Below are 15424 nucleotides of genomic sequence, written 5' to 3'. Positions count from 1 at the left end.
AAAACAACCTTTTGACTTAGCTTTATTAAGTTTCATCATATGGAAGATCTCAAAAGCAAGAAGGGCGTTATCAGTAATTTGCCGACCCGGAACGAAAGCAGACTGACTCTCATGAATGATATCGGGCAGACACACCTTAAGCCTATTAGTAATAACTTTGGAAACAAGTTTATAAATGACATTACATAGACTTATGGGGCGAAAATCTGTAGGGAGAGTACACTTTTTCTTTTTAGGAATGAGGCAAATAAAAGTGGAGTTTAAGGGACCAGGATCAGCCGCATTGTTAAGAATTTTAAGCACCATGGGAATAACATCATACTTAGCACTAGACCAACAGGAGGAGTAAAAGATAGTAAGCATACCATCCGGCCCCGGGGCTTTGAGAGGGGGCATCTGTTTCAAAGCTCGTACAATCTCATCAGCCGTGTACGGTTTGGTGAGGGCATTATTCATATCATCTGACACAATGGGCTCGATGGAGTGGAGGACCTCTTCGGGATTCTGATAAGGGCCAGCCGAGAAGAGTTCCTGGAAATGAGTTCTAAAAATAATATGCATCTCCTCATGTTCTCGGGTAGTCGAGCCATCCCCTCTCTGAATCTCACGTATATGATTACGTTTTTTCCTGCCTTCTGCAACTCGATGAAAAAACCCTGTGTTTCTATCCCCTTCAGCCAGCCAGTCCGCTCTGGATCTTTGTTTCCACATAATCTCTTCCTTTGAAAGCAGGTCATCCAGTTCAGCTTCCACCAATCTCTGCTTATCTTTTGTATAAGGATCGTTAGAAGGTTTTTGGAGATCCCCTAACTCTTCTTTGAGTTCTCTGCACCTCTTTCTGATGTGTCCAAATTCCATCTTTTCCCATTGCTTGAGCTCAACCCCCATATCCTCAATTTTTTGCTTGAAATCAGTAGCCGACTCCAAAAGGCCCCCTTGCTGCCATAAGTTATTACAAAAAGGCTTGCATCGCTCATCCTTGAGCCACATTGCTTCGAAGCGGAATGGCTTGGGACGAGGTCGAACATCCTCTTCATCACGATCAAGAGATAAAAGGACCGGACAATGGTCGCTTGATTTTCTGGTAAGATGCGTGACAACATAGCCCGGAAAGCACTCAATCCATGCTTCATTGCCGAAGAAACGGTCCAGCCTTTCAGTAATATGGTCTTCTCCTCTCTGATTATTAGACCAGGTGAAAGGATCGCCCGAAAATCCCAAATCCTGAAAGCCACAACTGTCAACCACATCCCTGAAAGCACAGAGTCTCGAGTCAGCTTTCAAGTTGCCTCCTTTCTTCTCAAAATGGTATAAAGTCTCGTTAAAGTCCCCCCCACACAGCCACTTATTCCCTACTTCCAATCTAATCTTGCGCAATAAGTCCCAAGTATGATGGTGATCCTCTGTTCTGCTATGTTTTATTTTAAAGTTCTTCAAAAGTCAAGTTGCTCCATTTACAATCCGAAGACAATTATAGAGATGACCTTATGTGTGCTAGAGTGGGTGTCTTTCTTGATGTAAGGCCACTACTTGAGAAGATAAAGTTGCTACTCACAACCCTAAAGGAATATTAATCAATATTGAAATTAGAATTTAATAATATTTGATTCACGTGTTCTCTTTTTTATCTCGTTTTACGTTATTTGTTGATATGTGGTTGATTAAGATCTTGATTAATATATTGATTATTTGTTTAACTCCTTCCATCTATCAATCTATCAAGCGGTGAACATATGTAAATTTAATGGATCCAACAAAACAAAAAATTTATGCCGTAAATTGTTGTATGTGGGAGTATTTTGAGATTATTTCATGGTGAGATGAATTAAAATTCAGATTTAAACTCATATTTAAAGATCGTTTTTTTTTTTTTTTTTTTTTTTTTTTTTTTTTTTTATCTATGAATATATAATTTAAAAATTCGTGTGCAATGAACTCTAATCACATAGTATTTGTGATAGCAAATCTATATATAAATATTAATTAAAATATACTACTAATTTATAATAATAATATTTTATCACCAATTTCTTTTCTCATCTTCCACCATTTTTATTCAGCGCCAAAAACCCTAATTTAAATTAGCATTTTTCTTGTAGTGTTTGTCCTATAAGTACAATAAGGTTAAAATATTTGAAATACTTTCGTTAATTTAAAATAAATTATACTCCCTTCATCCCGTAAAAATAGTCATAATTTTTTTTGATTGTCTACAAAAAATAGTCCTAATCTTTTTATGGACACTACGTCACAATAGATTACCCTCCATATATCAACTTATTTACCTATTCTACCACATGGTGGAACCATCTCTCTACTCACAATATAATTAATTAATATTATTAACATTACAATATAATTATATTTAATTATTTTTATTAAAATTCGTGCCACTTCTTTCTAAGATTATTTTTACATGGAGGGAGAATATTTTTACAAAAATGGATACTTAAACTAAAAAAAGTTTAATTTTCATTATTTGCCATATTTACTCTCTTACTCAATGTGATGTAGCGGACTCATTCAATTCACAACGCTTTGATTTGAAGAAAAATCTTAAGTATAGTATGGAAATGAATACAAATATACCACGAAATTTCAAATTCAAGTGACGTATTGAAAATAAGAAGTGACGATAGAGAGAGATTAAAATAAGATGATTACGTTTGAAATTACGCAATAGTCCCATTAAAGAATCAACAATAGGTTTCGTAAGCACACCTTGAATGGTCATCATTATCAACCACTTCCATGTATTTACAGTTTCTAGTTGACCTCACTACACCACCGTTTCGAAAGCTCCCTCTAGCTCCATCCATAATCTATAATACTCCTATATTTAAAAAAAATCAATTAAAAATTAATTTAAAAACTAAATGACTATTTTGTAATTATAATAAAATTAAAAATTTAATTATTTGTAAATTATATTTCTTTTCTTTTTATTTTATTTTTATTTGTCTTCTTATTTTTATATTTTATTTCTTTCTAAAATAATGAAATTCGACTAATTATAATATATTTAATTAATATGCATATCAAATTAGAGATCACGATAAGAGTTTTAATTTGATACTATATTTTATGTAAGTATTTGATTTAAAAAATAAAATCTATATTTATTTAAAGATTAAATTTTTAAGACATTCTCTCTCATCTCTCTTCTTTTTTTGAATAAATCTATTTTTCAATTATTTTCGATTTTTTTCTATTTTTTTTAAATTTTTTTAAACTTATATCTCTTTTACCTTTTATAATACTTGACACAAATTTCGACACATTTCCAAATAAGGTATACTTTATCACTTTTATTATCTTCTCTCTCTCCTACTTTATCACTTTTATATTTTATTACCTACACACTTAAAACATTAATCTACAACTCTTTAATTCTCGTGCCGAAACCAAACGTGTCAAGATTCGTGGGACGGAGAGAGTAGATGTTATGATGTTCAGAAAAAAATTGTAAAAAAAAGGAGAGTAAAATTTAGTGCCAAAAATTGTTATTAAAACTTCAATTTCAAATAATATAGATTTTAAGAAATCTGAATTAAGTAGCACATTTGATTATTTTTTTTTGTCGTGGGTTGGTTATTTGTTTGATTTCTTGATTTTTTTTTTTTTTTTGTAAATCTTTACGGTGTGCGCCACATGTATATGTATGTCAATTAACGTTTTATGTATTTAAATGCATAACTATTTTACTTTTAAATATTTAACAACATTTATTAAACCATTGAAAGTTGTATTTTCACTCCTTCTTCGCCTTAAATTTAAGTCTAATCAATCTCTCGAACAAATTAAGAATGCCACAAATGAGATCATTAGATCCAAAAGAAGATAATAATTCTATTATTAATTTAATACTTTTTGCCCTTATTTTGAAAAGGCAATTCCGATTTCCGCCATCTAGAGTTCGTGGACCGGCCAATTAAAGTCAACTTGGGATGTTGGGCTTAGTGGATAATAAAATAAAATAAAATGTAATACTATTAATTGTATGCAACGCGTTATTTTGATTGTTGGGCATTACTCCTCTTCCCTCACAAAAAAAAGGAAGAGAGAGAATTTGTAATAACAATTCCCCCACTAGATTGGTCAACTGAGTTGATTGAGGTCGCAATAACGATACTTGGAATTATTGCTAAAAACAAACAAATGTATGAGTCGCATAACACATTTTAATTACGTAATTGATGATTTGGGCTTACTCATCAATACATATTGGTCTTATCATCATTACTCGGTCACATCATTATGCATTACACGTACTCCTCAAAACTTGAACATTCATATTACACACTATTTTAGTATTGAAAATGAAATTAGTACTATTAAATATTGACATTTTAATTTTATCACTTCATTTTTTGCGCCAGAATTTATGTAATTTTCATCACGAGGTAATAATATCTAGGGATAGACTCATGAATTATATCTTGAAGATCTAACTAAACCTAATATAAAAAATAAAATCATAGTTTAATAATGACTTTTATAATGTTAATTGTGTTAACTCAATTACATTTTAGTATTTGAAAATTAATTGATAATTCAATCACTGATGAGGAGTAAATCACAGGTCAGTGTCAAGACCCGTGCCGATCGACCTTCTAAATTCTAAGATCACAATTTCTACTTATGGATGATTTATAAATGTGTTTTTATTATTATTATTATTATTATTATTATTATTATTATTATTATTATTATTATTATTATTATTATTATTATTACTCCATGACATATTAACATGGTTGAAGATCAAGACTTTGTGCTGAAATATCGAAATTTTACCTAAGAAGTAAAACATCGTGAATCAAGGGTAAAGAATGAATGAATCAAAGGTAGTATTACCAAGCCTGAGATGTCACGACTAATCGTTTCATTTCATAACAAACGAGTGGAATAGAATTGACAGTTCCGAGAAGAATAAAGGCAAATTTAATAATTGGTTATATTAGATAATTTCAGTTAGATATCTCATGATTACATCTGATTCACGTTATGTACATGAATTAACATAAATGACTCTTCTACTCTCAGAGTACGTTTACTTTGATGGAAAAAGGTGGAATACATATTTTTTTTTCTCTTTTTCCATTATTTGCACACGTTCTTTTTGTTGAAAAATATTCTTTGGACAGGAGGGAAAATTTTCTCAGGCAGCTCTTTTTTCCACCTTTAACCCATCATATTTCTCATTCTCTCTCTTCATTTTCTCTCTCTCCCCACTTTCTATCTCTATCTTTTCTTTATCTTCATAATATTTTTCACTAAAAACATGAGATAAAAAGAGTGGGGACCATTAAAATGTAATACTATTATTTTCGATGAAAATTTTATAATAAAAAAATCCTTATAAGGTACTCCCCCGTCCCACTCTAATAGGTTCACTTTTTTTGGACACGAAGATTAAGAAAATTTATTTTTTAGTAGGAAAGTGGTAATAAAGTGGTGTGATTCACACCAATTAATTAAGTACAATTTTTTTATTCAAAAAGAAAAATGAACCTATTGAAGTGGACATTCCAAAAAGATAAATGAGCTTATTGGAGTGGGACGTAGGGAGTAGTATTATAAATAGACTGTTCTTATATATGTATTATCAGGACTACGTTAATCAATTTACGAAACTAAGACTTTAGTTATTACTCTGTGGAGCAATTCAAGTGTTCATCAAATCCATCCTTCTTCTTTATTGCCTCCCGTACCAGGTCACAAATTTTCGTTGATTTATGTGTTTAAACAAAATGTATAATTTATGGATTCACCAAATTACTTACCTTCGAGGATTCACTTTTACTAATCAAGTGTAACCTATATAAAAAAAAATCTTTAATTCTAATTTTACATATCGGATTTAAAACTAATCATGTACAGTATATCGAATTACATTAGAAACCATCTTCAAGGCTCGACTGTAATCATAAAAAAAATTATCCTAAATTTGTGTTTCATATAACATAAAAATAACATCGTTTTCTTCCTCTAATTAAAATCATATTCTATGCACCCTACTGCTCGCAACATAACATGAAAAATGAAAAGAATAATGCTATTTTTATCTAATAAAAATACAACATTTTAATGATCAGTTGAAATGTCATATAATAAAATTTTGACGTCTACATAGAATCGATTGTTATTGAAATTTTAATTCAAGTCAAATTTTAAGATATTAAAAATTTGTGTATTAATTAAAAACTAAATTTTAATATATTTCATATTTTTACGTGTAATGGACCCTTCTTTTCTACAAATAATACTACTCCATATACTCCCTCCGTCCCGCCGAGCTTGAGGTGTTTCTTTTGGACATGAGAATTAAGAAGTTGTAGATTAATGTTTTAAGTGTGTAGTATAAAAATGATAAAGTAGGAGAGAGAATGTAATAAAGTGATAAAGTAGGAGACATAATGTAATAATTAAGGGGTGCAATTAGTTTTGTAAATTAGTGCTTTAAATAGCCTAATTTTTGCCAAAAAAGGAGATGACTTAAGCTCGACGAGACAGCCCAAAAAGGAATACGACTCAAGCTCGGTGGGACGGAGGGAGTATTATGTTGAAGTGTGGAGGGCCTAGTGCCCTGTTTGGCACACTTTATGTGCGTCTGATAATATCACAACATGTGTGATCTATATTATGATAATAAGATATAAAATGAGTAAATGACACCTAGAAAACGTAAAATTGTCTCGATTAAGCGATAATAATCGACATGAAGTGGCGTAAACGAGTTAGATAACAATTATAATTAAAAATTATTTCAAATCATCTGGATGCTGGAAAGAAGAGTACCGCTAGTTGATAAGCAAATAATTGAATAATTTAAATAATATTTTTAAAAAGCAATTTATTAAACACGTGCATACATGCGTCTTTAATCATTATTAAGAAAGAGAGAGACCTGTGAAAATATGCTAAAAAGTGTCGCGGTCCATGTTCATTGGCGAATGCTTTTATTGCTTACGAGGCCTAATTAAGTGATAAAGTTGAGACATTCAAAAATTTTACTTTAATTTTGAATTCAAATTTCGCTTGCGCACAAGTAGTTTTTTCACTTTCGTGTGAGTAGTGATCCCGCCTGCGTGCGGATAGTTTTCTCACCTTTGTGTGATGTAGAGGTCCCGCTTGTAGGCGGGTTGCTTATTTGATTATATAATGTACACCTCTTATAATTCTCAAAGAAAAAAAAGAGATAAATTTTATCCATCTACAAAAAGTTTGACACTACATCATTTTTGGTGTTCATTAAAAATATAGCACTTTACTTTTTAAAACATTGCTCCACATCCTTTTCTCATTTTTTATCTTTATAAATACATCTTATTTACAATCGTTTACCACACAACAAGTAAGTTATTCTAATTGTTGTTTTATTATTTTACGCATGATCGATACAATTGTAAATCTAGATTTTATCTTCGATTATATTTATGCTGTGTATTATTAGATGATGCCAAAGATTTCTAACAATGGTATCAGATCGAGGCTAGGGTTCGATTTATAATTGCTTTTATACGCTAATTAATTATGGATGAATTAAAATTAAAATTTGGAATGAAAATTGAATTGGGATTAATGGTCTTAGGCATGTCAAAATTGACAAATAGAAGTAAGGTTTGTGAAGACGTCATTTAATTGATCAATCAATAAAATTTTAATGTAAAAATCATACGAGGAAATAATAATTAAGGTGAAATCAGGAGATGTGTTCCTGGCCTGACATCACTCACGAAGAATTGCTGAAGACAAAGAAATCATCGTCATGCTTGTGAGTTGTGAATTAACATTTGTGATTGGATTGGTTTAAATTACTAAATTATAAATAACGGAAACTTGTTTTGCTTTTCTTCATACTTTGTTTATTTTTTCTGATCGAAAACTTTTACTTGAATCGCATGTTATTTTACTTGTTATTGAATAAATTAAACTAAAATCATAATTATGGGCATAAATTTGGATTCTATTTATAATTTATTTTTTTTGAGAATGGATTTTATTTATAATTACTTCAAAAGAAAACCTATAATAGTTCGATGCGATGCTGTTGTAAATGGACCACTTGGTTAGGGACAAACGATATGTGCAGATTTGACAATTAACTAAAAACACAGGAGTGGGGCCAACTTTGTTTTCTGGGAAGGACAACAGATTTTTAGAATTTTACCTCTTTTGTAATTCGGGCATCACTAATTCGACCATAATTCAATAGTGGTTCAGTTAAATTGTTGGATTTTGAGAAGAAAAGAAAAGAAAAAGAAGTCGCTGAATTTTTGCCATGCCATTACCAATTTATCATAACACTAAATGATTACTCAAAATTAAAAAACATGATTAGACATTATTTATTGGGTCAAAATTTAAAATACCCACCTTCATAACTTATCTATCAAAAATACCCACTTTCACAAAACACATATCAACAATACCCAACTCATTATTAATTCCAAGACTACCCCTCAACCAATCCTCAACCAATCCTCAACAAATCCATCATTAAACCATTTCATGTTCAAATTATCAAAATTCTATTAAGACATAATCAGGCCCAACATGCTTCCGTACAACTTCGAAATAATTCAAATCATAAATCAACAGTATACCTTTTGTCGATGGGTCACCTTCCGGAGCTTTAATCGCGTTTTACGGACTTCTTGCCTCCTCGGCCTTCGTCCAACCACACACTCGCAAGTGATGGTTGCAACCTTCTCCCTTCACTGTGTTCCGGCTTTCGCCGAATGGTCACCTTCAGGAATCAGTTTCCCTCCTTCACTGTGTATCGACTCCAAATATTTTTGTTGAAAAATAAAAAGAAAATATTTTTACTAAACCGGAATAGTTGGACAAAAACTAGCGTTTATAGAGGAATTATATAATAATTAATTTTATTTCATAAAAACTCCCCAAAGGAGGAGACTAACTTGTTTTAGCTACTCATCGTAGCTAATCCTTGTGTACATAAAAATAAAAAGAAACTAAAACTTAAAACAAAAACTTTGAAAACAAAATTAAAAATTACAAAGATAAATTCTAGAGAGAGGAAGTGGTGTGTGAAAATGTTGTGTGATTTTCGGATGGATCTTCTTCTCTCCAGCCCTTCTTCTTTTATAGAGGTTTGATACCCTCTATTATTGCTTGGTGGTTGGCCTCGGATGCTATCTTCGTGGCTAGCTTGCTTGAAATTGACAGCCACCTTCTTTTGTTGGCCATTATTGCCGACACTTGTTGGTGTTGTCACCTGTGCTGGGCCCTTGCTTTATCGCTTTGTGATAATGCTGGTAGGGGCCGGCTGCTTTCCTTCCACTCACATTTGTCTTGGAGCGCTGAGTGGTCCTCCTGTCATTCCACCCACTTTTGTCGTTTCTTTTGTGGGTGCGATCCTTGCTGTGAATCACATGATTCACTCTGCTCTGTCGGCCACCTTACTTTTTTGGTGCCCGAGGGGTCCTCTCCTTTGGTGTCTGATGCTTGTCGTGTTCATCAGACCGGAACCTCCTTTTGTCTGGTTTCGGGAAGAAACCTTTGCCGAATTCTGGTTCCTTCTGCAACGAACAAAGGTCGCAGATTTTCTCGATCCATTGGCCTGAATGAGCCATGTTACAGAATTTGCGACGAGTTTCTTTGCTCCCCGCAATTTTGTTGTCCCATATTGTTTGCCTCTTTTTCTCGAAGGATTTTTCGGCAAACTCGGTTGTTGTTCCTGTCATTGTGTTTACCAGGAACGTTCCCAGATCTGAACTCTGAAAGAATTTAAACCTGGACTTCATTTTGTCCATCTCTGTGAGACAGACCCAAAGACCCCATGCTCGTCTCGTGGAGATTTGATCCTCCGTAAATGTTGAGGCGATTGGGACTTGAAAATCAGGAACTTTGATCCGGTTCAAGGCTCCTGTATCTGGTCTCCGAAGCTTGATGAAATGAAAAGCTTCATAGACTCCTTTTCCGACGGGTTCTGGTGCCGCACTAAAGAAGTATAGCTCCAGAACATCTCCCCGTTTAAGGGACTCGTTGTTCTCCCAGGCTTCAAACACTGTTTTCTGGATCCATTTTGGTAGACCCTTGATTTCGTTGAAGGCTGGAGCAGTGGTATAAACTGAGGCCAAAGCCCCAAACTCATACCATTCCTTGATGTGATTTGGATTGGCTCCCGGAGTTGTCCAAATTCTAGGGTATCTTCCTGCAACATCAACCCGGCAATTTCCCGGATTAATGCCCTTTCTCGTGATGAGTTTCTCCCATCTGTCTTGATAAATCTGCCAAGAAGGAGAAATATCAACAAAATTAGTATCAATCTTAAGTTGGCCAGTCATCGGCCTAAGATTGATCTCTCCCTCTTTTTCCCCAGAGGTGGAGGGTTGACATGTTGATTCAGGGTGTGACCCCTTAACAACATCTTTTCCTCGAGCGTCCGGCTGTGAAGCCATTCTCTCAGGACTTGTGCTAGGGGTACTTGAATCCCCTGCTACAGGTAATCCGCCCTGTACGGAAAGCATTGCTTTAGCCCGATTTTCACGGACAGCGCGCAAGAGCGGCTTGTTGGTTGCTTCCTGAAGATTGAACATCTTCATGAAACAGACATCGATTTGGCTAGATACTTTGGCTTCGTCAGCCGCTTGTATCTTTCCTGCTTGTTTGGTATGCAGCACACACTTGTGCCACTCTTGTTGTAGCAGCTCTAAACTTTCAAAGAGCTGCCCCTGTATTGCCTCGATGGCCTCCACTTCAGGGAGCTCCATCCCTTGTAAGGAAATCTGCAAGAATATTCTGATCAGATTTCAAAACGACAATATCATAATCATAATATTGGCATTCTGCTTGCCATCTAATTAATCTAGCCTTTTCAGGTTTAGATTCAATCTTTTTAGTTAAGAAAGCTTTAACGTTAGTGTTATCAACTTTCAAAACAATTTTTTTAGCAAGTAAGAATAGCGGCCATTTTTTGAACGCCTTCCTGACTGCAAAAAACTCTTTCTCGTTTATGTGCCATCGCACGGCTTCGTCGTTGGAGAAAAGACCGCTACAGTATCTGCAAGGTTCTTCTCCAAAAGGGGTGATCTTTGTAAGCACGGCTGCCCACCAATGATCACTTGCGTCGGTGTAGAGGACCAAGTCATCCTCATCTTGTGGTATTGAAAGTTTCGGGAGATTTTTACAAATCTCTTTCAACCTTTTTATACCCTCCCGATGTTCCTCCTTCCATATGAATGGAACATCTTTCTTCAGTAGTGGACTGAAGACCTTTCTGTGCTCCGCAAGGTTTTTGATGAACATCCCTGCGAAATTGACAACTCCCAGAAAGCTTTGGAGCTGTTTTTTCTCCTTGAGATCCTCCGGAAATCCCTGGACTTTTTCCACAATATGGTCTTGTAGGATTATCCCAGATTCATCGATCTCGATCCCCAGAAACTCCATCTTCTGGGTGGCTATGACTGCCTTCTTTTCTGACAGCACTAGTCCTTCTTGTTGACAAACATCCGCAAAAATCTCCAGATGCCTGACATGTTCATGAATGTTTTTTGATGCAATAAGGATGTCATCAATATAAACAAACATAAACGAAGAATAATCTTTAAAGAGATTATCCATCTTCCTTTGGAATATCTGAGGCGCATTGGCTAGCCCCATTGGCATGACATTCCAGACATAATGTCCTTGAGGAGTTGAGAAGGCTGTGAACTTCTTACTCCCTTCCTCCATGCGAATCTGGTAGAAGCCTGATTTGCAATCGAACTTTGAGAATACCCTTGCACTCCTGATGCAATTAATAAGGTGTTCTCTGCTTGGGATGAAATATCCATCGAACTCAAGAATGTCATTAATCCCTTTATAATTAATGACCAATCTTGGTTTTCCTCGCTTGATCTCCCCATGATTTCTCACCAGAAATCCCGGACTGCTATAGGGTGATCTTCCTTCTTCGATCAGCTTTAAATCAAGGTGTTCCTTGATTATACTCATCATATCCTGTTGATCTTGAGGGTTCATCAGGATAGGTCTATACCTTACGAACTCATGCTCCTTTCCAGTTTTGACTTTCAAGGTTGCTCTGAGTTGGTTCTTGTCCCACCATGCCAAAGGATTCTCGTGGTAACACTTCTGAATCCTCCTTTTGACATCGGCCATGGACACCTGTTCATCTTCCTTGATATCTTTGTGTGATATCAGGGATACTTTGAGGATTTGAGTTTCTTCCTCAGAGAGATTTGGGAATCCCTCCGTTCTGCATTTGAGCAAAACTTCTCCGAATCTCCTTTGATCCTTCATTTGAGGTCTCCGGAGTCTGCCATCATCACCACGCTTGCTGCGGAATTTGACTGGCATTGAACGATGAAAAGCTCCATTGAGCCTTTGCACAATGATTTTGTGATCACAATTGGTTGTGAACACTAGCCTCCTGGCTTCATTGTCCTGTATGTACCTCTTGAAGCTTTGCAGAAAATTATTTCCAAATAATATATCTGCTCTGGTATCATGGAAATATATCGGTGGAGTCTTGACTTTGTACCAAGGTGTCTGTCCTGCACCGCCGATCAGTATTTCCGTCTGTTTTACTCCCTTTGATAGAAGCAAAATCTTTTTAGAGAAATCCCTTCCTGCAATTCGAGGTAGATCTTCTTCCACTTCTGCTGGAAAGACTCCTCGTTTTACTGTACAGATTCCTGCTCCCGAATCCACATAAGCAGCAAAATATTCTGCTTTGTATTCCTCGTATAACATCCCAACAGAGATGTATATCGAGAATGGACTTGTCATTGGATCATCAATCTTTGGCGTCCGATTGTGATCTCCATTCCACCTGATTTCCATGACCATGGCTTATATTTGTCAAGGAAATCCCGTCCTAAGATCAGGACATCTGCTTCCTGTCCGGCTTGGCCTTCGGTCTGAATTTCAAAGCCACCAATCTCCAGAGTTCCGATGTATCGGTTGTCTCCTGGATTTGCCAAATAATACAACGAGCTACAAGGAAATTTGTTTTCCTTGTTAGTTGTATCAAATCTTGTGGAAACCTGTCTCCATCCTTCGGGACATTTAAGCTTGACTTTCATGTCCGGAACCGGGGTTTCCTGAATCGTCTTTCTCTCATATGAATGAGAGAAACTCCTTGTAATAGACCCTGAAGTTAGCCTATTTCCTTGGAATGATAGCCTTGGTGCTCCTAGTCTGAGACTTTGGGTATGGCTGAGCACCGGTTTGTCCCCCACATCGATGTCGATTTCCCTGACTTGGGGAATTTCTACTCGGTTTGGAAGGGCTGCCTTGGCTACTTCTTTGAATATTTCTGGAATTTCAATAAATTCTTTTCCCAGAAATAACTCCGTATGATGGGAATTTGATAGGGCATACGAGACTTGATAAGTCAGTGAGTATGGCCTATTTCCATCTGTCATGTACTCCTTCTTTTTGTAGTCCTGATAGAGAGTCAGGGCTCGGCTGAAGGATGAATCCTGTAGATTATAAGCGATCTGTGGGTAGAACTCGGTTATAATCTTCTTGGCATATAGATTGCCCGAAAAAGCTCCAATAACTGATTTTCTGGCATCTCTGACCCTTTTATCGCAAAGTGCGACGTCAATTGGTTGGTCCGTCCCTGGGAAAAGGGAAGATTTGAGTACCAATTGAATTGCTCCAATATGAATCCATTTCATCGTACTTGCGACTTCTGGCTTCATTTTCTTGAGATCCTGCCTAATATCTTCGGCCGGAACCAGCTGAATTTCCACCTGGTTACTTGTGATCTCAATTGGAAGCGCCGTTTCTTGGCTTGTGACGCCAAAATAGACATGATGCTTCCTCTTGGTTGGAATCAAGCTATTTAAGACTCGATTCAGTCTTCCATTGGAAAACCCTTGGTAGGTTTGAACCTCCTCGGTTTCCTTCTTGAGTTTTTTCACGAGCTGCTTCACCACTTCCTTTTGTGGAATCAGAAAATGGCTGGAAAATCCATTCTGATCCTCCTTCTGGGTGTGGTGAACCTCTTGTTCCTCTTTAGTCTGACTCGTCTCCGGTTGATCCATCGGTCATCTCCGAATCTTCAGAACTAAAGACCTCTTCTTGCTCATATATACTCTCATCAGAGGATATATCTTCGAATTGATACACGGGTATCAATTTCTGGTGGTAGATAGCATCTTCGATATCCGGTGTAGATTCGAATCTCCTTATCTGCCTTTTCTCGTTGTCTGGGCAATTGGTTGAAATATGCCCCTTTGCACCGCACGACCAGCAGTTGCAATCCTTAAAACTTTCATTTGCTTTGGCCTGAGTTCGCCTGAAAGTTTTTCTCGCCGGGATTCTCTTTTGATTTGAGAATCGGTTTCTTGATGGTCCGCTCCGTTGGCCTGACTTGTAGGAGCGTGCCTTCTGCCTGGTCCACATAGTTCTTGGCTTCCAAGAACTTCTTCTGGACTTTCTTTCATAGGGTTGGTACCTATGCTTCTTTCGGCTCCTCTTTTGATATAGCAACTCAGCACCAATCTCTGTTGGAAGATCAATGTTGTCGCACATCAATGGAGATTTCTTGTTGAGTCTTCTCAATCTTTTGAGATTCCTCTGGTCCGCCGCCTTCTGACACCATTCGGACAGCTTCTTGTGAACATAAGACATCCTTCTCGAAGCACTGTCAAGTGGATATCCTCCTGGTGAAACATACTCATTGATGAGCATTTCCCTCCATGGACTTGGAAGCTTTGGAAAGAAAAGGTCCATGGCCGTTTGATCTTCCACTTCCCCCATATGGACATATAGGGTATACAGACGCAGAAATTCATTGAGAGCTTTGGGCTCTAGCACCATCAATCTTAGATTGTAAAGTGCCTGTTGATATTTCTTGCGTTTCTCCTCTGCGGATCCTTCGAAAAAACCCATTCCCAAGAAATGGATTTTAATTTGTTTAGTAATTTCCTTAATAATGTCATATAAGGACGTGCTACTAAACATCTCCTCCCTGGTTGGAACTTTAAGTCCTTCCCAGTATAGTTTTGCCATCCCTGCCAAGCTAGCTTCGAAGACTCTGGCAAATTCTTTCTTGTCGTAATCAATTGTAGCAATCACGACTTTTAATGATGAAGCCCATTCGTCGATGAGACCCTCCCATTCTTTGAAACTGGCTTCGTCGAGGTTGAGAATCAATCCGTATGGATGGATTGGTTCTAGTGTGACCTTTCCAACAGGAGTATCCTGCATCTGAGGCCTCCGTCGCCTGGTTCGTTGGAACTGGCTTGCATCGTCTTGAGCTGACCCCTTCTTTGACGATTCTCCTTCTTGAGGCTCAGTTTTAGGAACCTCATCTCCTTGGTTCATCTTTAGATCAACCATGTTGAGGTTAGCAAAAGATTCTGCTAACTCTTGTAGATCTTCTAATCCGATTCTGTCAAGGCTATCCATGATATTTGCCTTTCATAATTCGGATTATGTC

This window comes from Salvia miltiorrhiza, chromosome 5, assembly GCF_028751815.1.
Source record: "Salvia miltiorrhiza cultivar Shanhuang (shh) chromosome 5, IMPLAD_Smil_shh, whole genome shotgun sequence".
Classification (NCBI taxonomy): domain Eukaryota; kingdom Viridiplantae; phylum Streptophyta; class Magnoliopsida; order Lamiales; family Lamiaceae; genus Salvia; species Salvia miltiorrhiza.
Note: the sequence above shows the minus strand (reverse complement) of the source record.